Source organism: Spermophilus citellus (assembly GCF_964194105.1).
Source record: "Spermophilus citellus genome assembly, chromosome: 7".
NCBI classification, from domain to species: domain Eukaryota; kingdom Metazoa; phylum Chordata; class Mammalia; order Rodentia; family Sciuridae; genus Spermophilus; species Spermophilus citellus.
The window spans coordinates 26,829,241-26,853,073 of NC_138188.1; the positions used below are offsets into that span (position 1 = coordinate 26,829,241).

General features: G+C 36.1%; 1 protein-coding gene and 1 pseudogene across 2 annotated transcripts in view; one reads left to right on the top strand and one right to left on the bottom strand.

The window, feature by feature from the left end:
* The window catches only part of LOC308652694 (serine/threonine-protein kinase 17A-like), a 67,259-nt pseudogene extending 43,820 nt beyond the window's left edge, over positions 1 to 23,439 (bottom strand). Inside the window, exon 1 of the transcript in view lies at positions 23,377 to 23,439. The product of the transcript in view is annotated as a serine/threonine-protein kinase 17A-like (transcript). The remainder of the gene's footprint in view (positions 1 to 23,376) is intronic.
* DOCK3 (dedicator of cytokinesis 3) overlaps positions 1 to 23,833 on the top strand; it is a 695,231-nt gene that overhangs the window by 235,826 nt on the left and 435,572 nt on the right. The window lies entirely within an intron of this gene.

The window sequence follows — 23,833 nt, forward strand, 5'->3', positions numbered from 1 at the left end:
AGGTTACTGAATGATCAATGGGTTATAGAAGACATTAAGGAGGAAATTAAAAAATTCTTAGAGATAAATGAAAACACAGACACAACATATCGGAATCTATGGGACACATTGAAAGCAGTTCTAAGAGGAAAATTCATTGCATGGAGTTCATTCCTTAAAAAAAGAAAAAACCAACAAATAAATGATCTCATACTTCATCTCCAAATCCTAGAAAAAGAAGAGCAAAATAACAGCAAAAGTAGTAGAAGGCAAGAAATAATTAAAATCAGAGCTGAAATTAATGAAATCGAAACAAAAGAAACAATTGAAAAAATTGATAAAACTAAAAGTTGGTTCTTTGAAAAAATAAATAAGATCAACAGACCCTTAGCCATGCTAACAAAGAGAAGAAGAGAGAGAACTCAAATTACTAGCATACAGGATGAAAAAGGCAATATCACAACAGACACTTCAGAAATGCAGAAGATAATCAGAAATTATTTTGAATCCTTATAGTCCAATAAAATAGAAGATAGTGAAGGCATCGATAAATTTCTTAAATCATATGATCTGCCCAGATTGAGACAGGAGGATATAGACAACCTAAACAGACCAATATCAATTGAGGAAATAGAAGAAACCATCAAAAGATTACCAACTAAGAAAGCCCAGGACCGGATGGGTATACAGCAGAGTTTCACAAAACATTAAAGAGGAACTAATACCAATACTTTTCAACCTATTTCAGGAAATAGAAAAAGAGGGAGAACTTCCAAATTCATTCTACGAGGCCAACATCACCCTGATTCCTAAACCAGACAAAGACACTTCAAAGAAAGAAAACTACAGACCTATATCTCTAATGAACCTAGATGCAAAAATCCTCAATAAAATTCTGGCGAATCGGATACAAAATCATATCAAAAAAATTGTACACCATGATCAAGTAGGATTCATCCCTGGGATGCAAGGCTGGTTCAATATACGGAAATCAATAAATGTTATTCACCACATCAATAGAGTTAAAAATAAGAACCATATGATCATCTCGATAGATGCGGAAAAAGCATTCGACAAAGTAAAGCATCCCTTTTTGTTCAAAACTCTCGAAAGAATAGGGATAAGAGGAACATACCTCAACATTGTAAAAGCAATCTACGCTAAGCCCCAGGCTAGCATCATTCTGAATGGAGAAAAATTGAACGCATTCCCTCTAAAATCTGGAACAAGACAGGAATGCACTCTCTCACCACTTCTGTTCAACATAGTTCTCGAAACACTGGCCAGAGCAATTAGACAGACGAAAGAAATTAAAGGCATAAAAATAGGAAAAGAAGAACTTAAACTATCACTATGTGCAGATGACATGATTCTATACCTAGCAGACCCAAAAGGGTCTACAAATAAACTATTAGAGCTAATAAATGAATTCAGCAAAGTGGCAGGATATAAAATCAACACGCATAAATCAAAGGCATTCCTGTATATCAGTGACAAACCCTCTGAAATGGAAATGAGGACAACCACTCCATTCACAATATCCTCAAAAACAATAAAATACTTGGGAATCAACCTAACAAAAGAGGTAAAAGACTTATACAATGAAAACTACAGAACCCTAAAGAGAGAAATTGAAGAAGATCTTAGAAGATGGAAAAATATACCCTGTTCATGGATAGGCAGAACTAACATCATCAAAATGGCGATATTACCAAAAGTTCTCTATAGGTTTAATGCAATGCCAATCAAAATCCCAATGGCATTTCTTGTAGAAATAGAGAAAGCAATCATGATCATATGGAAAAATAAAAGACCCAGAATAGCAAAAACAATGCTAAGCAGGAAGTGTGAATCAGGCAGTATAGCGATACCAGACTTCAAACTATACTACAGAGCAATAGTAACAAAAACAGCATGGTACTGGTACCAAAACAGGCGGGTGGACCAATGGTACAGAATAGAGGACACAGAAACCAACCCACAAAACTACAACTTTCTTATATTTGATAAAGGGGCTAAAAGCATGCAATGGAGGAAGGATAGCATCTTCAACAAATGGTGCTGGGAAAACTGGAAATCCATATGCAACTAAATGAAACTGAATCCCTTTCTCTCGCCATGCACAAAAGTTAACTCAAAATGGATCAAGGAGCTTGATATCATTCCAGAGACAAGGCATCTGATAGAAGAAAAAGTTGGCTACGACCTACACACTATGGGGTCGGGCTCCAAATTCCTCAATAGGACACCCATAGCACAAGAGTTAATAACTAGAATCAACAAATGGGACTTGCTCAAACTAAAAAGTTTTTTTCTCAGCAAAAGAAACAATAAGAGAGGTAAATAGGGAGCCTACATCATGGGAACAAATCTTTACTCCTCACACTTCAGATAGAGCCCTAATATCCAGAGTATATAAAGAACTCAAAAATCAGAAGCCCTTTCTGAGTGACAGTGGAAGGACCAATGGGAAGCCCATGAAAATGCAAAGGGCAGGATCAGGAAGGGCTAGGCCTTGCCAGGCTCTGCGGTTATCATGGTGATGGAGCAGCTTGGAGCTGTTGGTTGTGGCCGGTGCCACAAGCTGCCTGGTTCCCATTGTCCTGGGCTAAGGGTCCCTGAACTTCAGTTGCACTCCATTGAATTTGTCCACATTCCCCACCCCAGGCAGGAACCAAGGGATGGGCAGTGGCTCGCATTGTCTCTGCAACCTGCTTTTGTGTTAGCAGTCTCGCAATTAATGGACCGTTTCCCTGTATCTTTCCCTCAAAGTGTGTGTTCTGTCTTTTGTATTTTCCCTTCGCAGCTTGTGGGCTCTTTAAAAGTTAGTTTTAATGGCAGATGCCAGCGTTATTATCAGATCTTAAGGCAGTCTGTGTTTGGCACCCAGGCCAGGTGTTTTAAGGGCCAAAAGCATTGTTGGCAGTGTCTCTAGTTACAGACCCCATTGGGAACCAAGACTAGAGTCTTTTATCCTCAGTGGATGATTTACAGCTATTTTGACCTTGGTAGGACAAGAATACAGTGAAGAGAGTCTATGTAAATTGTTTGAGTACCTCTAAAAAAACAGCAAAAAACCCGAAATTTGCCTCTCTAGAAGTAGAAAATCCCCAGCATCAAGTCTCACCATGAATTTTTTTTTCCTTTCACTCTCCAAACATTGATTTCTAGCATATAAATTCCAAAAAATTCTTTATCTTATATTTCAAAATATAAAAATTTACAAAAACAATCACAAAAAATCTACAAATGCACTTTTCCCATTGGAGAGGACCAAGCTTAGCAACATATCCCATTAATCACCTTTATAACTCTTTTCATTTATTTATGATCTATAGAGTTTTAAAAATAATCTTTTATCTTTCTAAAGACGAAAAAAGCCCAGATATTATTAGTTTAACGTCACCAATTTTTCTTCTATTTCACTTATTTTCTGCAGTTCAGCTCACAGTACTGTGAAATCCTAAACATGCTTAACTTCTGGAGAGAAATTTCAAACCTACTAAATTTCTAAGGTTCACCCTGGAGTCTCCACATGGGTCACCATTTGTTGTGACACACAACTAAACCAGTCACAGTCACTCCAGGTGAACTGGGCTGGCACAAAATAATCACTCAGAGACAGAGAAATACCTTTTCCTTTGGGTTTTGTGACAGCTCTTCTGACCCAGCCCCCACAAAGGAAGCAAGGCAGGCAAGAAAGAGAGCATGCCTCAAACCTAGGTTTTATTGGGTAGGCTGTTCCATGGAATATTCTATCCCCAAAAGAGCAACGGGATAGGATTACAAAGGAACAGATGAGTGTAACTCAACTCTAGCAGGTGATGCCTACTTCTGGAGCCATGCCTTGTTATCTGAACTGAGTTAATGCCCAAGTTACTGTGCAATAATTGTTCAGAATCCTGGTGCATCAGGACTTAAAGGTGTCTGCATCCAAGGCAGTTTCTGAGACTCATATATTGCTTGTGGGACTGCAAATTGGTGCAGCCAATATGGAAAGCAGTTTGGAGATTCCTTGGAAAACTGGGAATGGAACCACCATTTGATCCAGCTATTCCACTCCTTGATCTATATCCAAAGGACTTAAAAACAGCAAACTACAGGGACAAAGCCACATCAATATTTATAGCAGCACAATTAACAACAGCTAAACTGTGAAACAAACCTAGATGCTCTTCAGTAGATGAATGGATAAGGAAAATGTGGTATGTATATACAATGGAATATTACCCAGAAATAAAAGAGAATAAAATCATGGAATTTGCAGGTAAATGGATGGACTTTGAGATTATAATGCTAAGTGGAATAAGCCAATCCTCAAAACCAAATTCTGAATGTTTTCTCTGATTTAAAGATGCTGATTAATAATGGGGTTGGCGGGACATGGGAAGATTAGATGAACTCTAGATAGGGCAAAGGAGAGGGAGGGAAGGGTGAGGGCATGCAGGTAGGAGAGAAGGTGGAATAAGATGGACATGTATGAAGTACATGTGTGAAGACGCGAAGGTTATACTCAACTTTGTATATAACCAGAGATATAAAAAATTGTGCTCTATATGTGTAATATGAATTTTAATGAATTCTGTCATATATAGCAAATGAAAAAGAATACAAACTATAAATGCTGATGAAGTGGGGAGAAGGGCACACTCATACATTGTTTATAGAACTGTAGACTAGTATTAGCACTCTGGAAAGCAGTGTAGAGATTCTTCAACAATAGTAGGGATTGAATCACCATATGACCTAGCTATTCCATTCCTAGGTATTTTTACCAAAGATCTGACATTGATATACTAGAGTGACACTGCCACATCAGCCTTTATAGCAGCACAATTCACAATAGCTAAATTATGGAATCAACCCAGAATGCCTGTCAGTAGATGAATGGATTAAGAAATTGTGCTGTACATACACAAACACACACACACACACACACACACACACACACACACACACTTGCTGTTAAATGGATGTAAATGCAGAACATCATGCTATGTGAAATAAGCCAAACAGAGAAACTCAAAAGCTCAAATTTCTTCTTTCATATGATGAAGCTAGTAAAATAAAGGAAAAGGGGAGGGAAGTATATGATTACAGAAAGAACCAATCAAATACAAATTAATAGATGAGCACAAGGAAGTCTGGTAGATTAAAAGAAGGAGAAGGGGAGGCTGGTGGGGGAAGTTCTGGAGGAAAGTGGTGAGGGAAAAGGGAGATTGTGAACTGAAATTGATTTCCATGCATGTACGAGTTTGTAGTGATGATTCTACTTATTATTTATAATCATAATCCATGGTGTTTGGATTGGAGTTATCTTTCTTGAAATATACACATTTGCTTGAGAGTCCTTTAGTCTTCTGTCCAGCATTATGGTCAATGTCTGGGCCACAGCTAACCAATCTTACCAGCTGAGTTTTGATGTTATGTGGTGCATATATATTGAGCCCTATGAACTGTTGTCAATGAGCCATGCACTATGGCAAATACCCAAGGTATTATGTACATCCAAGGATGTCCCAGGCTGTGTGGTAGGAGCAGTCAAATCAAATTCTATCCTGGAGCCAGGACTGCAGGAATTGAGTGATTTGTCATCCCAGTTTCAGAGCTCTCTGATCTGGACTACATAGGACTGGTTTCAGCCCTCATCCCAGAGGGAAGGACCACCACCTACTCTTTCCTTCTCTGTCACTTTTCAATTCATGCTTTCTGCTGCTAAAGCCTTTCAGTGGGCTTGGGTTCATTGGTATTCCCAGTAAAATTTGTCAGGGTGCCCATAGGAACCTTGAATTGTGGTTGTTATTAAGTTTTCTGCTCTCAATAGCAGTGAATTTGTCACTGTAGAACACCTTTCAAGATGGTTGGTTCCTGGTTGTAGCATTCTGATAGTTTGCTGAGCAGTGTATTGATTTTTTTTTCTCTTAAAGCTACTTTGCTATTTGGGAGGAGTCAGACCAAATTCCCAAACTGGATTTAAAGTTTGTATTAAATGTGAATTTCTCCTGCAGTTAAGACTGCCAGTCTGCAGTCATGTGGTTGTGTGCATTTTCTAGCTTAGCTTGTCCTTGTGGTATATGTTCTCCTCCCTTGCTATGGGTCCTAACTGTTGAAACCTGTTTCATGCCTTACTTTACATTTCTTTTATCAATGCCCATGCTGTTTAGAGTCCCATCACTTCTTATTAACTCTTATCATTTTCCCTTACTTTTCTCCTTGGAGTCTATAGTTTCTCTTGTGCTGCCTTGATTCTTCTCACTTGCAAAGTCATGTAAAATGAATTTCTATTCCACCTTTTTGCCTTTTTCCTCTTTATTATCATTTTCATTCAGTCTAATTTAATTTTTGATGTCCCTGAGAATTCCTCTTTAATACATGGATTATATAGTAGTATGTTTTTTATTCCTAAATGTTTGAAGAATTTTCTCTCAGTTGTTGATTACTAGTTTGATTCTGTTGTGGTTGAATAATATTCTCTGTATGTGATTTTATTTCTTTTAAACCTTCTGAGGCTCACCCACCTAAGGATATGATCCATCTTGGTATATGTTGACACTTGTAAAGAATATGTATTCTTCAATTAGAAGGATGTTCTATGAATGTCATTAGAACCTGTGATTGATGGTAAGGTCAGGTTCTTCATGGTTGCTGATTTTTAATATTTTGTAAATCATAATTTTTGATTTCGGTATTTTCTGTCACTTTATCTGTTTTTCTTCACACATTTTGTAGTTGTAGTTTGGTGGATATACATTTATTATTGTTTTGTTTTTTGATAGTTGGCCCTCTGTTATTATGTAATGTCTTGCTTTTTTGATTAATATTCATATTGTTTTTGTTCATCCTTACTTTAAACTTGTCTACATTGTCATATTTAGATTCTAAAGTGTTTTTTATTTTGTAGATATATATAGGTAGGTCATGTCCATATATAGACTCTGCATACCTCTGTTTTTAAGGGAGTACATTCAGACCATTTACCTTTAATGTAGTTTTTAATGTGTTAGGGCTTCAGTTTGTCATTTTATTTTTTTCTTTTATGTTCTGCTCTTTTTTCCTCCATTCCCCCATTCTTTATCATGGTTTATTTGAATTTATTTTTTTAAAAATTCCATACATACATGCATGCAATTACACACTCAAACACACCGACACATACATTCACATATGTATAATACGTGTTGTGTATCTTTTTGAAGAGTTGTTTTAGTAGTTATTCCTAAGTGTATATTGTGCATCTAGAATTTATAAGTCTGCTAGTATTGTCATTTTTAATGGAGTGAATTTTAGAAACCTTATCTTCCTTTTCTGTATCCCTTTTCCTTCCCCCTTTATAATTGTATTAAATATTGTCTCTACATGCATTTAGAACCATATCACATAGTGTTATAATTTTTACTTCAACCCTCAAAAATAATTAAGCAAATCTAAGATTAAAAGGAAATTCTGTTGTCACTGTCACTGCACATAGTTTTGCTTCATTTGTTTTCATCTTAAATGCTCCAGGTTACTATTTGTTTCTTTTCTGTTTATAGAATTTTCTTTTGCATTTTTTTGGATAGGCCTTAAATCTACAAAATCTCTTAGTTTCCCTTGTCCTAGTATTTTGATTTCTATTTTATTCCTAAATGATTTTTTTGGTAGGTACTGAATTCTTTTTTTTTTTATTGGTTGTTCCCAACATTACAAAGCTCTTGACATATCATATTTCATACATTAGATTGAAGTGGGTTATGAACCCCCAATTTTACCCCAAATGCAGATTGCAGAATCACGTCGGTTACACATCCACAATTTTACATAATGCCCTATTAGTAATTGTTGTATTCTGCTACCTTCCCTATCCCCTACTATCCCCCCTCCCCTCCCCTCCCTTCTTCTCTCTCTACCCCATCTACTGTAATTCATTTCTCTCCTTGTTTATTTTCCCATTCCCCTCACAACCTCTTATATGTAAGTTTGTATAGCAATGAGGGTCTCCCTTCATTTCCATGCAATTTTCCTCATCTCTCTCTTTCCCTCCCATCTCATGTCACTGATTAAAGTTAATCTTTTCTTTCTGCTCTTCCTCCCTGTTCTGTTCATATTTGCTCTCATTATATCAAAGAAGACATTTGGTATTTGTTTTTCAGGGATTGGCTAGCTTCACTAAGCATAATCTGCTCTAGTGCCGTCCATTTCCCTGCAAATTCTATGATTTTGTCATTTTTTATTGCTGCATAGTACTCCATTGTGTATAGATGCCACATTTTTTTTATCCATTCATCTATTGAGGGGCATCTGGGTTGGTTCCACAGTCTAGCAATTGTGAATTGTGCTGCTATGAACATCGATGTGGCAGTATCCCTGTAGCATGCTCTTTTAAGGTCTTCAGGGAATAGTCCGAGAAGGGCAATAGCAGGGTCAAATGGTGGTTCCATTCCCAGCTTTCCCAGGAATCTCCAAACTGCTTTCCAAATTGGCCACACCAATTTGCAGTCCCACCAGCAATGTACAAGTGTACCCTTTTCTCCACATCCTCGCCAGCACTTGTTGTTGTTTGACTTCATAGTGGCTGCCAATCTTACTGGAGTGAGATGGTATCTTAGGGTGGTTTTGATTTGCATTTCTCTGACTGCTAGAGATGGTGAGCATTTTTTCATGTACTTGTTGATTAATTGTATGTCCTCTTCTGAGAAGTGTCTGTTCAGGTCCTTGGCCCATTTGTTGATTGGGTTATTTGTTATCTTATTGTCTAATTTTTTGAGTTCTTTGTATACTCTGGATATTAGAGCTCTATCTGAAGTGTGAGGAGTAAAAATTTGTTCCCAGGATGTGGGCTCCCTATTTACCTCTCTTATTGTTTCTCTTGCTGAGAAAAAACTTTTTAGTTTAATTAAGTCCCATTTGTTGATTCTTGATGTTAACTCTTGTGCTATGGGTGTCCTATTAAGGAATTTGGAGCCCGACCCCACAATCTGTAGATCGGAGCCAACTTTTTCTTCTATCAGACGCAGAGTCACTGGTTTGATATCAAGCTCCTTGATCCATTTTGAGTTAACTTTTGTGCATGGCGAGAGAAAGGGATTCAGTTTCATTTTGTTGCATATGGATTTCCAGTTTTTTCATCACCAATTGTTGAAGATGCTATCCTTCCTCCATTGCATGCTTTTAGCCCCTTTATCAAATATAAGGTAGTTGTAACTTTGTGGATTAGTCTCTATGTCCTCAATTCTAAACCATTGGTCCACCCGCCTGTTTTGGTACCAGTACCATGCTGTTTTTGTCACTATTGCTCTGTAATATAGTTTGAAATCTGGTATCCCTATTCCGCCTGATTCACACTTCCTGCTTAGAATTGCTTTTGCTATTCTGGGTGTTTTATTTTTCCATATGAATTTCATGATTGCTTTATCAATTTCTATAAGATATGCTGTTGGGATTTTGATTGGCATTGCATTAAACCTATAGAGAACTTTTGGTAATATCGCCATTTTGATGATGTTAGTTCTGCCTATCCATGAACAGGGTATATTTTTCCATCTTCTAATATCTTCATCAACTTCTCTCTTTAGGGTTCTGTAGTTTTCATTATATAAATGTTTCACCTCTTTTGTTAGGTTAATTCCCAAGTATTTTATTTTTTTTGAGGATATTGTGAATGGAGTGGTTGTCCTCATTTCCATTTCAGAGGGTTTGTCACTGATATACAGGAATGCCTTTGATTTATGCGTGTTGATTTTATATCCTGCCACTTTGCTGAATTCATTTATTAGTTCTAGTAGTTTCTTTGTAGACCCTTTTGGGTCTTCTAGGTATAGAATCATGTCATCTGCAAATAGTGATAATTTAAGTTTTTCTTTTCCAATTTTTATGCCTTTAATTTTTTTTGTCTAATTGCTCTGGCCAGTGTTTCAAGAACTATATTGAATAGAAGTGGAGATAGAGGGCATCCCTGTCTTGTTCCGGATTTTAGAGGGAATGCCTTCAACTTTTGTCCATTCAGAATGATGCTAGCCTGAGGCTTAGCATAGATAGCTTTTACAATGTCAAGGTAAGTTCCTGTTATCCCTAATTTTTCTAATGTTTTGAAAATAAAGGGATGCTGTACTTTGTCAAATGCTTTCTCTGCATCTATCGAGATGATCATATGGTTCTTATCTTTAAGTCTATTGATGTGGTGAATAACATTTATTGATTTCTGTATGTTGAACCATCCTTGCATCCCAGGGATGAATCCTACTTGATCATGGTGCACAATTTTTTTGATGTGTTTTTGTATTCGATTCGCCAGAATTTTATTGAGGATTTTTGCATCTAGGTTCATTAGAGATATTGGTATGTAGTTTTCTTTCTTTGTGGTGTCTTTGTCTGGTTTCGGAATCAGGGTGATGTTGGCCTCATAGAATGAATTTGGAAGAGCTCCCTCTTTTTCTATTTCCTGAAATAACTTGAAAAGTATTGGTATTAATTCTTCTTTAAAGGTTTTGTAAAACTCCTCTGTATACCCATCCGGTCCTGGGCTTTTCTTGGTTGGTAGTCTTTTGATGGCTTCTTCAATTTCATCCATTGATATTGGTCTGTTCAAATTGTGTGTATCCTCCTGACTCAGTCTGGGTAAATCATATGACTTAAGAAATTTATCGATGTCTTCACTATCTTCTATTTTATTGGAATATAGGTTTTCAAAATAATTTCCAATTGTCTTCTGTATTTCTGTAGAATCTGTTGTGATATTGCCTTTTTTCATCCCGTATGTTAGTAATTTGAGTTCTCTCTCTTCTTCTCTTCGTTAGCATGGCTAAAGGTCTGTCGATCTTATTTATTTTTTCGAAGAACCAACTTTTAGTTTTGTTAATTTTTTCAATAGTTTCTTTTTTTTCAATTTCATTGATTTCCGCTCTGATTTTAATTATTTCTAGCCTTCTGCTACATTTGCTGTTGTTTTGCTCTTCCTTTTCTAGGGCTTTGAGATGAAGTGTGAGCTCATTTATTTGTTGTTTTTTTCTTTTTTTGAGGAATGACCACCAGGCGATGAACTTTCCTCTTAAAACTGCTTTCATTGTGTCCCATAGATTCCGATATGTTGTGTCTGTATTTTCATTTATCTCTAAGAATTTTTTGATTTCCTCCTTTATGTCTTCTGTAACCCATTGATCATTCAGTAACATATTGTTCATTTTCCATGTGATGTAGGATTTTTCCTTCCTTCTTTTATCATTGATTTCCAGTTTCATTCCATTATGATCAGATAAAATGCATGGTATTGTCTCCACCCCTTTATATTTACTGAGGGTTGTCCTATGGCATAATATATGGTCTATATTTGAGAAGGATCCATGTGCTGCTGAGAAAAAAGTATATCCACATGATGATGGTTGATATATTCTATATATTTCAGTTAAGTCTAGGTTATTGATTGTGATATTGAGTTCTATAATTTCTTTATTCAATTTTTGTTTGGAGTATCTATCCAATGGTGAGAGAGGTGTGTTGAAGTCACCCATAATTATTTTGTTGTGGTCTATTTGATAAGGTGTCTGTTCTATCAGTATTTTAAAAAATATTAAACCTCTTTCTTCTATTCCTTATGTATTCTAAACTAAAAATTTTAAGGAATATGGACTTCAAATATATTTATTTCATATTTAAAAAAATGTTTTAGTAGTGCATTATAGTTATACAAAATATTGGTGTTCATGTAGACATTATTGCATATATCTGGAATATAATTTGTTCCATTTCAGCCCCCAGTACTTTCTCTTTGCTTCTCCTCCTTCTTTCCCCTGTTCCTTTTTCTTTATTCTGCTGGATTTTCTTTTGTTTATTTATTGGTTTTTAAATTGATGCTTTATAGAATTACACAAAGGTGAAATTCACAGTGGTATGTATATTCTTATATGAACATAGCAAAATTGGGTCAGTTTCCTTCTGCAGTCCCTCCCTTTTCCCATTGCTCCTTAGTCACCTTCCTCTGCTCTACTCATTTTCCTTCTATTTCCATTGGAACCCCCACCTTTTCTCATTTTTCTTTACCTTCTGCATATGCCAAAAAATATTCAATCCTTGACGTTTTGAGCCTGGCTTATTTTACTTCCATAATGTTCTCTACTTCCATCCATTTGCCAGCAAATGACCCAATTCCATTCTTCTTTATGGATGAGTAAAACTCTATTGTGTATATATATTACATTTTCCTTTCCATTCATCTGTTGATGGGCATCTGGGCTGGTTTCATAGCTTAGCTATTCTGAATTGCACTGCTGTAAATATTGATGTGCCTGTATAATTGTAATATGCTGATTTTAGGTTTTTAGGATGAATACCAAGATGTGGAATAGCTTGTTCATATAGTGGTTCCATTCCTAGTTTTTTGATAAATCTCCGTACTGGTTTTCAAAATGGTTGTACTAATTTGCAGTTCCACCAACAGTATAAAAGTGTACATTTTTTTCATCATATCCTTACTAGCATATATTGTTTGTATTCTTTTTTAAAGGATTTGATGTTTTTATTTTAAAAGTGTTTATTAGTGCATTATAGTTGAACATATTATTGAGGTTCATTTTTACATAGTTAGTCAAGCATAAAATACAATTTACTCCAATTCAGTACATAGTACTTCTCCTTTTCTTATCCTCCTCCCTCCTCCTGTCTCTTTTCTCTATTCTACACATCTCTCTACTGTTTTTTAAAATATATTTTTAAAAATTAGTGCATTACGGTTCTCAAACTTAAGTATGTACCAGAATTTTCTGAAAGCACCAATAAAAATATTATTCCTTCAAAAAAAATTAGTGCATTACAGATATACATAAGGTGAAATTCACTGTGGTGAATTAATGTATGTGTATAAAATAGTTTGGTCAGTTTCATTCCACCTTCCACCATTTTTTCATTTTCCTCTCCTTTCTCCCTCTTTATCCATCCCAGGATCCAGCCTAGTTGCCTGCCAACAGACAAATGGATTTGGGAAATGTGATATATAAATATACAATAGAATTTTATTCAGTCATAAAGAAGAATGAAATTATGGCATTTGCTGGCAAATGTTTAGAACTGGATAACATCATGCTAAGTAAAGTAAACCAAATCCAGATTGTCAAGTCAAGGGTTGAATGTTTTTTCCTAAATCAAAATAAGGAAAAAAGAGTATAGATCTCATAAAAGTAGAAGAGAGATTATTGTTTTGTTCCTGATGATTGACGTTCTAAGTATAGTAAGATGACATTTCAATGTAGTTTTGATTTGCATTTCCTTGATTGCTAATGATGGTAAACATTTTTTCATACATTTGTTGACCACTTGTATTTCTTCTTTTGAGAAATGTCTAATTCTTTTGCCAATTAATTAATTAGTTTATTGTTGTTAAATTTTTTGAGTAATGCATATATTCTAGATCCTAGTCTGCTCATCAGAGGAGTAGTTGGCAAAGATTTTATCACATTCTATAGGCTCTCTCTTCATGCTTTTGTGTCTTTTATGGTGCAGAAGCTTTTAAATTTAATGGCATCACTGTTATTGATTCTTGGTTTTATTTCTTGAGTTTTAGGGGTCTTTTTAAGGTAAGTAGTGCTTATGCCAATATGCTAGAATATTGAACCTATATTTTCTTCCAGCAGTTGCAAAGTTTTTGATATAATTCTTAGGTCTTTGATTCACTTTTAGTTGACTCTTTTGTAGGGTCCAAGATAAAGATATAGTTTTATTCTTCTACATATCTGGTTTTCTTAGCACCATTTGCTTAAAAGGCTATCTTTTCTCCAATGTGTATTTTTGACATCTTTGTCAAGTTGCAGATGTCTGCACCTATGTGGGTCTCTGTGTTTTCTATTCCATTTGTCTTTATGTCTGCATCGATGCCAGTGCTATGCTGTTTTTGAAGTATAATTGAGATCAGATGATGTGATGCATTGCTCTACTTGCTCAGGATTCCTTCAGCTTTTCTAGGTATTTTATTCTTCCTTATGAATCTAAGGACTTTTAAAAAAACTAGTTCTGTGAAGAATGCCATTGGTATTTTGACAGAGATTGCTTTGAATCTGTGTATTGCTTTTGGCAGTTTGGCCATTTTGATAATATTCATTCTGCCTATCCAAGATCATGGGGGATCTTTCTGTCTTATAAGGCCCTCTTCTATTCCTTTCTTCAGTGTTCTGTAGTTTTTATTGTAGTGGTATTTCACATCTTTGGTTAGATTTATTCCCATGTTTTTTTTATTGTATTTTTTGAAGTATTATGAAAGGGATATTTTTCCTCATTTCTTTCTTAGCAGATTAATGTATTATTGGAATATAAGAAAGTGATTGATTTATTTATGTTGATCTTGTATCCTGCTCTTTACTGAATTTGCTTATTAAGTCTTCCAGTGAAGATTTTGGGTCTTCTGGATATATGACCATATAATCAGCAAAAGATAATTTGAGTTATTCTTTTCCTATTTTTATCCCTTTAATTTCCTTTTCTTGCCTGATTATTCTAGTGACTGTTTCAATGACTATTGAATAGGAGGGTGAGTAGATATCCTTTGTCTTATTCCTTATTTTAGAGGAAATGCTTTCAGTTTTTTCCATTCTACATGATGTTGGCCCTGGGTTTGTTCTATATAATCCTTATTAAATGAGGTGATTTTCTTCTAGCTCTAGATTCTCTAGTATTAACATGAATGGGTTCTGGTTTTTATCAAAGGCTTTTAATGCATCTCTTGAGATGGTCATATGATTCTCGTTCTTCTATTTATGTGGTGAATTTCATTTGTTGATTTGTGCATGTTGAACCAACCTTGCATCTCTGGAATGAAATCCACTTGATCTTTATGTTCTATCTTCTTGATGTGGTTTTTGAATGTGGTTTGCCAATATTTTATTAAGAATTTCTCCATCTTTGTTCATTAGGGATGTTGGTCTGTAGTCTTCTTTTCTTTGATATGCTTTATCTGGTTTTGTTATCAGGGTGAGACTGGCTTCATAGAATGAATTTTTTAACATCCTTTCTATTTCATGTAATAATTTCAGGAAGATTGGCATTAATTATTTTCTAAAAGTTTGGTAGAACTTGGATTACCATCCATCTGGTCCTGGGCTTTTCTTTGTTGGAAGGATTTTAATTGCTGCTTCTATCTTATTGCTTAATATTGGTTTGTTTATATTTATGTATCCTTGTGGTTCATTTTGCATAGATCATATGTATCTAGAAGTTTGTTAATGTCTTATTTTCTAGTTTATTGAAGCATAAATTTTCAAAAAGCCTCTGGATTTCAAAAGTGTCTCTTGTGATGTCTTCTTTTTCATTTTTAATTTTGTTGATGTGGATCTTCTCTTCCTTTTGGTTAGTTTGGCCATGGCTTTATCAGTCTTGTTTATTTTTCAAAGAATCAACTCTGTGTTGCATTGATCTTTTGTATGTATTTTCTAAAATGTTAAACTTATGTGGTTAAAATACCTAAAATGTTTACCATGAATGAAATTTAGTACAATCACAGTATATTATAAACACCACTGTATCTATTTCCAAATACTTCAAAAAGAAAGCTCTGCATCTATTAAGGAGTCATGTTCTTTCACCTTCTAGTCCTTGACACCCACTTGTCTTCTATCTCTCTGAATTTAACTATCCTGAATAATTCACATAATTAGAATCATATAATATATGTCTTTGTGTCTGTTTTTTTTCAGTCAGCATAATTTTTTCAAGGGTCGTCCATTGTATAGCATATGTCAATACTTCATATCTTTTTTGACTGAAATGCATTGTGTGGAGATACCTTGTTCATTTATCCATTCCTTAGTTGATGGGCATTTCTGCTTTTTGACTATTGTGACTAGTGTCACTGTCCTTTATAGTTTTGATGAACAGTTTGCTGTCATTTGTTTTCCCTTAGTAATTGAGAGGTATGTTTTCTCTTGTTACTTTCAAGATTTTTTTCTTTGCTTGTATTCAGAAGTATGACTCTATTGTGTCTTGGTGTGCATTTCTTTGAGTTTATTCATTTTGGGGATTTATTCATCTTCTTGAATCTGCAGGTTTATATCTGTTACTACATTAGGGGAAATTTCTGTTACTTTTTTCATTTTATATTTTTATTAGAGTGTATTTTAAAACAGACATACAGAAATACAGAGTATAGTTTCCCTATTCTCCCTATGGTTTATACTATTATTAATGTGGTACATTTATTACCATTGATAAAACAATATTGATACACTATTAACATTACACACTTTCATTAGGATTTATTCTTTCTGCTGTATAATTCTGTGGATTTGATTAACAAACACATAATAGCATACACTCATCCTTATACTGTCAGGCAGAATAGTTTCAGTGCTTTAACAATGTCCTATGCTCTACATTGTCATCCTTTTTATCTCCCATTGTAGTCTTTTTATTGTCTTCTGTAATTTTGCCTTTTCTAGAACCTCATATAGTTGGAATCATTCAGTATACAGACATTTTAGAGTGAGTACTTTCCCTTAGCAATATTCAGTTAAATTTCCTACATGCTTTTGCTTTTTATTGCTAAATAATATTCCATTGTATGAATGGGCTACCGTTTGTTTATTAATTCATGTATTGAAGGGCATCTTTGTTGCTTCTAAATTTTGTCATTTATAAGTAAAACTACAATTTTTTGTGTATGCAGGGTTTTTTTTTGTGCGTGTGTATCTGTGTGTGCACATACACATGCATGCATAAGTTTTCTACTCATTTGGGTAAATTCCTAGGAGTGAAATTGGTGAATTGTATAATAAAAGTGTGTTTAGTTTTTTTCTTCCTGTGCTTAATTTTATACTCGTTCTTTGTCTTCCAATGTGCCTGTGCCATTTTGTATTCCCACATCAGTGAACAGATTTCTTATTGATGAGTCCTCACCAGCATGACATTATTTCTTTTTTTTTAATTTTTATTTTTTATTGGTTGTTCACAACATTACAAAGCTCTTGACATATCATATTTCATACATTAGAATCAAGTGGGTTATGAACTCCCATTTTTACCCCAAATACAGATTGCAGAATTACATCGGTTACACATCACATTTTTACATACTGCCATATTAGTGACTGTTGTATTCTGCTACCTTTCCTATCCTCTACTATCCCCCCTCCCCTCCCCTGCCATCTTCTCTCTCTACCCCATCTACTGTAATTCATTTCCCTCCATGTTTGTTATCCCATTCCCCTCATAACCTCTTATATGTAATTTTGTATAACAATGAGGGTCTCGCTCCATTTCCATGTGATTTCCCTTTTTTTGTCCCTTTCCCTGCCACCTCATGTCTCTGTTTAATGTTAATCTTTTCTTCCTGCTCTTCCTCCCTGTTCTGTTCTTAGTTGCTCTCATTATATCAAAGAAGACATTTGGTATTTGTTTTTTAGGGATTGGCTAGCTTCACTAAGCATAATCTGCTCTAGTGCCATCCATTTCCCTTCAAATTCCGTGATTTTGTCATTTTTAGTGCTGCGTAATACTCCATGGTGTATAAATGCCACATTTTTTTTATCCATTCATCTATTGAAGGGCATCTGGGTTGATTCCACAGTCTACAAATTGTGAATTGTGCTGCTATGAACATCGATGTGGCAGTATCCCTGTAGTGTGCTCTTTTAAGGTCTTCAGGAAATAGTCCGAGAAGGGCAATAGCAGGGTCAAATGGTGGTTCCATTCCCAGCTTTCCCAGGAATCTCCATACTGCTTTCCAAATTGGCCGCACCCATTTGCAGTCCCGCCAGCAGTGTACAAGAGTACCCTTTTCCCCACATCCTCGCCAGCACTCATTGTTGTTTGACTTCATCATGGCTGCCAATCTTACTGGGGTGAGGTGGTATCTTAGGGTGGTTTTGATTTGCATTTCCTTGACTGCTAGAAATGGTGAGCATTTTTTCATGTACTTGTTGATTGATTGTATGTCCTCCTCTGTGAAGTGTTTGTTCATGTCCTTGGCCCATTTGTTGATTGGGTTATTTGTTTTCTTATTGTCTAATTTTTGGAGTTCTTTGTATACTCTGGATATTAGGGCTCTATCTGAAGTGTGAGGAGTAAAAATTTGTTCCCAGGATGTAGGCTCCCTATTTACCTCTCTTATTGTTTCTCTTGCTGAGAAAAAACTTTTCAGTTTAAGAAAGTCCCATTTGTTGATTCTTGTTATTAACTCTTGTGCTATGGGCGTCCTATTAAGGAATTTTGAGCCCGACCCCACAATCTGTAGATCGGAGCCAACATTTTCTTCTATCAGACGCTGTGTCTCTGGTTTGATATCTAGCTCCTTGATCCACTTTGAGTTGACTTTTGTGCATGGCGAGAGGAGGGGTTTCAGTTTCATTTTGTTGCATATGGATTTCCAGTTTTCCCAACACCATTTGTTGAAGATGCTATCCTTTCTCCATTGCAAGTTTTTAGCTCCTTTATTAAATATAAGATAGTTGTAGCTTTGTGGATTAGTCTCTGTGTCCTCTATTCTGTACCATTGGTCCACCCGCCTGTTCTGGTACCAGTACCATGGTGTTTTTATTACTATTGCTCTGTAATATAGTTTGAAATCTGGTATCGCTATACCACCTGATTCACACTTCCTGCTTAGAATTGTTTTTGCTATTCTGGGTCTTTTATTTTTCCATATGAATTTCATGATTGCTTTCTCTATTTCTACAAGAAATGCCATTGGGATTTTGATTGGCATTGCATTAAACCTATAGAGAACTTTTGGTAATATCGCCATTTTGATAATGTTAGTTCTGCCTATCCATGAACAAGGTATATTTTTCCATCTTCTAAGCTCCTCTTCTATTTCTCTCTTTAGGGTTCTGTAGTTTTCATTGTATAGGTCTTTCACCTCTTTTGTTAGGTTGATTCCCAAGTATTTTTTTTAAGGATATTGTGAATGGAGTGTTTTTCCTCATTTCTGTTTCAGAAGTTTTGTCGCTGATATACAGAAATGCCTTTGATTTATGTGTGTTGATTTTATATCCTGCCACTTTGCTGAATTCATTTATTAGTTCTAGTAGTTTTTTGGTAGACCCTTTTGGGTCTTCTAGGTATAGAATCATGTCATCCGCAAATAGTGATAATTTAAGTTCTTCTTTTCCTATTTTTATGGCTTTAATTTCTTTCGTCTGTCTAATTGCTCTGGCCAGTGTTTCGAGAACTATATTGAATAGAAGTGGTAATAGGGGGCATCCCTGCCTTGTTCCAGATTTTAGAGGGAATGCGTTCAATTTTTCTCCATTCAGAATGATGCTAGCCTGAGGCTTAGCATAGCCAGAATTTTATTGAGGACTTTTGCATCTAGGTTCATCAGAGATATTGGTCTGTAGTTTTCTTTCTTTGAGGTGTCTTTGTCTGGTTTCGGAATCAGGGTGATGTTGGACTCATAGAATGAATTTGGCAGAGCTCCCTCTTTTTCTATTTCCTGAAATAACTTGAAAAGTATTGGTATTAATTCTTCTTTAAAGTTTTGTAAAATTCTGCTGTATACCCATCCGGTCCTGGGCTTTTCTTGGTTGGAAGTCTTTTGATTGCTTCTTCTATTTCATCTATTGATATTGGTCTGTTTAAGTTGTGAGTATCCTCCTGACTCAGTCTGGGCAAATCATATGACTTATGGAATTTATCGATGTCTTCACTATCTTCTATTTTATTGGAATATAGGTTTTCAAAATAATTTCTAATTGTCTTCTGTATTTCTGAAGCATCTGTTGTAATATTGCCTTTTTCATCCTGTATGTTAGTAATTTGAGTTCTCTCTCTTCTTCTCTTCGTTAGTATGGCTAGTGCTCTGTCGATGTTATTTATTTTTTCAAAGAACCAACTTTTAGTTTTGTTAATTTTTTTCAATAGTTTCTTTTGTTTCAATTTCATTGATTTCTGCTCTGATTTTAATTAATTCTTGCCTTCTGCTACATTTGCTGTTGTTTTGCTCTTCCTTTTCTAGGGCTTTGAGATGAAATGTGAGCTCATTTATTTGTTGGTTTTTCCTTTTTTTGAGGAATGTCCACCAGGCGATGAATTTCCCTCTTAAAACTGCTTTCATTGTGTCCCATAGATTCCGATATGTTGTGTCTGTATTGTCATTTATCTCTAAGAATTTTTTGATTTCCTCCTTTATGTCTTCTGTAACCCATTGATCATTCAGTAACGTACTGTTCATTTTCCATGTGATGTAGGATTTTTCCTTCCTTGTTTTATCATTGATTTCCAGTTTCATTCCATTATGATCTGATAAAGTGCATGGTATTATCTCCACCCCTTTATATATACTGAGGGTTGCCCTATGGCATAATATATGGTCTATTTTTGTGAAGGATCCATGTGCTGCTGAGAAAAAAGTATATCCACTTGATGATAGTTGATATATTCTATATATGTCAGTTAAGTCTAGGTTATTGATTGTGATATTGAGGTCAATAGTTTCTTTATTCAACTTTTGTTTGGAGGATCTGTCCAATGGTGAGAGAGGTGTGTTGAAGTCACCCATGATTATTGTGTTGTGGTCTATTTGATTCTTGAACTTGAGGAGAGTTTGTTTTATGAACATCGTAGCGCCATTATTTGGTGCATAAATATTGATAATTGTTACGTCTTGTTGGTGAATGGTTCCTTTATCAGTATATAATGTCCTTCCGTATCCCTTTTGATTAACTTAGTCTTGAAGTCGATTTTATTCGATATGAGAATGGCCACCCCTGCTTGCTTACGAGGACCGTGTGCGTGGTATATTTTTTCCCAACCTTTTACCTTGAGCCTGTGTATGTCTTTTCCAATCAGATGTGTCTCCTGGAGGCAGCATATTGTTGGATTTGTTTTTTTAATCCATGTTACCAGCCTATGTCGCTTTATTGGAGAGTTTATGCCATTAACGTTTAGAGTTACTATTGACATATGGTTTGTACTTCCTGCCATGTTTGATTATTTATCTCTTTTTTTTTTTCTAATTTAGTTTGTTTCTCCATGATTAGCTTTCCCCCCGTCCTCTGTCTTTACCGAGGCACTTCCCGCTGATGGTTTTGGTTATTGTTTTTCATTTCTTCCTCGTGTAGAGTTTTGGTCAAGACGCTTTGCAATGCTGGTTTTCTGGCTACAAATTCTTTTAGCTTTTGTTTATCTTGAAAGATTTTTATTTCGTTGTCGTATCTGAAGCTTAATTTTGCTGGATACAGAATTCTTGGTTGGCATCCATTGTGTTTCAGTGTTTGAAATACATTGTTCCATGACCTTCTTGCTTTCAGTGTCTGTGATGAAAAATCCGTTGTTAACCTTATTGGTTTACCCCTAAATGTAATCTGCCTCTTTTCTCTTGTAGCTTTTAATATTTTCTCTTTGTTCTGTATATTGGATATCTTCACAACAATGTGTCTTGGCGTTGGTCTACTGTGATTTTGTGTGCTCGGTGTCCTGTATGCATCTAAAATTGTATATCTGTTTCCTTTTTTATTTCTGGAAAGTTTTCTGTAATTATTTCATTCAGCAAGTTACTCATTCCCTTGGTATGAATCTCTGTGCCTTCCCTCTATCCCGATGACTCGTAAGTTTGATTTTTTTAAGTTATCCCAAATCCCTTGGATGTTTTTCTCGTGATTTTTTACCAGCCTATCTGAGTTGGCTAGACTCTTTTCAAGATGATATATTTTGTCTTCATTATCTGACGTTCTGGCTTCTACTTGCTCCACTCTGTTAGTGATTCTCTCGATTGAGTTTTTAATTTGCTTTATCGTTTCCTTCATTTCTAGAATTATTGTTTGATTTTTTTTATAATCTCTATCTCCTGATAAAGATGCTTAACTTCTTCTTTTATCTGTTTATGTAATTTGTTTTCAATGTGATCTTTAAGGTTCCATTCCATCTGTCTAAGGTGTTCCTTGAGTTCTTTATATGACCATTTTTCTGATGACTCCAGGTCCTACTGAATATTTAGGGTGTCCTTCATTGTTTGTACTGCTTTTCTTCCCTGCTTTTTTATGCTCATGATACTTCTTGTTTTGTTTGACTGCTGAGTTACTGTTTACTCTTATAAATTTATTTGATGCTTGGGAGGAGAAGTATTAGAAGGGAAGGGAAGAAGTCACTAAAGGGAGTGAGTGTGGGCAGGTAGAATTCAAGAAAGGGGGAATAAGAAAATTGAAAAGAAATGAAAAGACAAAAGAAAAAAAGTGAAAAGAAAGAAAGAAAAAATGAAAAAATAAAAATTTAAAACCAAAAAAAAAAATTATGATAATAAACAAATGGAAATTAAATTTTAAAAAATAATAGTAATAATAATAGAATAAAAAGAATTAAAAAAAATGAAACCATTAATAAGAAAGTTGAAGAGCAACAACAACATCAACAACAAAAAGTGAAAATAAAATTAAAAAAAATACCAATAACAATCATTAAAAAATAATAATAATAAATGCAGTCATAGAGCTCAATTAACTTCTCTTCCAGTAGGTGGGAACTGGGCCAGGCTTCTCTTCTTGATGGGTGGGAACCAATCACTGTTCCTCAGCTCTTCTTCCCAGACTGTGCGGGTCTCCAATCCTGAGTGCCTAGGGCCTTCTCTTGTGGTTCCTCAAGCCAGGCCCCGCTCACCTGTGAAGCTCGCCACAATACTGGCTACACGTGGGGTCTGCTGCTCCTGGGAGCCCTGTTTCCATGGATGCCTGTGCACACCCTTTCTGTTTGCCTCTCTCAGACCCTAAGTTTGTAGGGCTTGGGGCTGAGGACCCCCAGCGAATTTGTTTGCCCTCAGGTAGCAACTCCCCTGGTAGCTGGTGCAAGGGACCTCTGTTGTCAGCAGAGGGATGCCCTGGGTCTGACTATCGTGCTCAGTTGGCTTTTACCTCTGTGAGTTCATGTGGGCCGACTAGTTATTTCAGCGGGATCAGTAGTGCTGAGTCACTAGAAGCAGGCGAACCAGAACTAGAATGCAGAACTAGAATGTTGCATCACTTAGATTTTAAATTGTCACTCATCTTATCAGCTGTTCTATTTAACTCGGCAGCTCACTCGCGCGGTGAAGAGTCTGCTCTATGGTGCTCCGTGGGAAGCGGTGGCGGCGGCGCGGTGGCGGCCCAGCTGTGGCCTTCGGGACCCCTGGGGAGGGGGTGCGGGCTGGGGGAGGGGAGGCAGCCCCTCGGGCCGCGCGGGCCGGGTACTGGACACGCGGGAGAGCGGGCGGGGTGGGGGAAAGAAATTGAGATCTAGATTTAGGGACTGAGCATGGGAGGAGAGACGGCGGGGGAGATGCAAAGCGGATAGGTGGAGAGGAGAAGGAGAAGGGGCCGAGGGAGCCGGGCAGCTCGGGCTGCAGCCTTACTGCTCATGCTGAAGTCGTGATGGACTCACTCCACCTTGGCTGGAGTCGTGGCGGATTCACTCCACCTAGGCCCCTTTCTTGACACGGTGCTGAGTCTTTGTTGACAGATCTCCTTTAATGATCTTTACTTCATCTTTTAAGACGTGGCAACATTCGCTGCGGGCACGGAGCGGCTTACTTCCCGCCGCCATCTTGATGACATTATTTCTTAATGTACATTTTTAGTCTTTTCCTAGCTCTCTATCTTCTCTTATTCCAGGACTCAATGACATAAACATTAAGTATTTTCTTGTTTTTGACATAGTTCTACAGTTCCTGCAGTTGTGATTATTTCTTTTCTATTAGTGCATTATAATTATAAATAATTATGGCGTTCATTTTGAGATATTCATCAATGCACATAATTTGCTACAGTTCAATTCCTAGTACTGTCCCCATCATTTCTCTCCCTCCCCCAATTACTTTCCTGTACTGTATTAGTATTCCTTATATTAATTTGTTTAACTCGTGCATTACAGTCATACATACATGTAAGTGGAATTTATTGTGATATGTTCATGCATGCACACTGGCACAGGTACCACC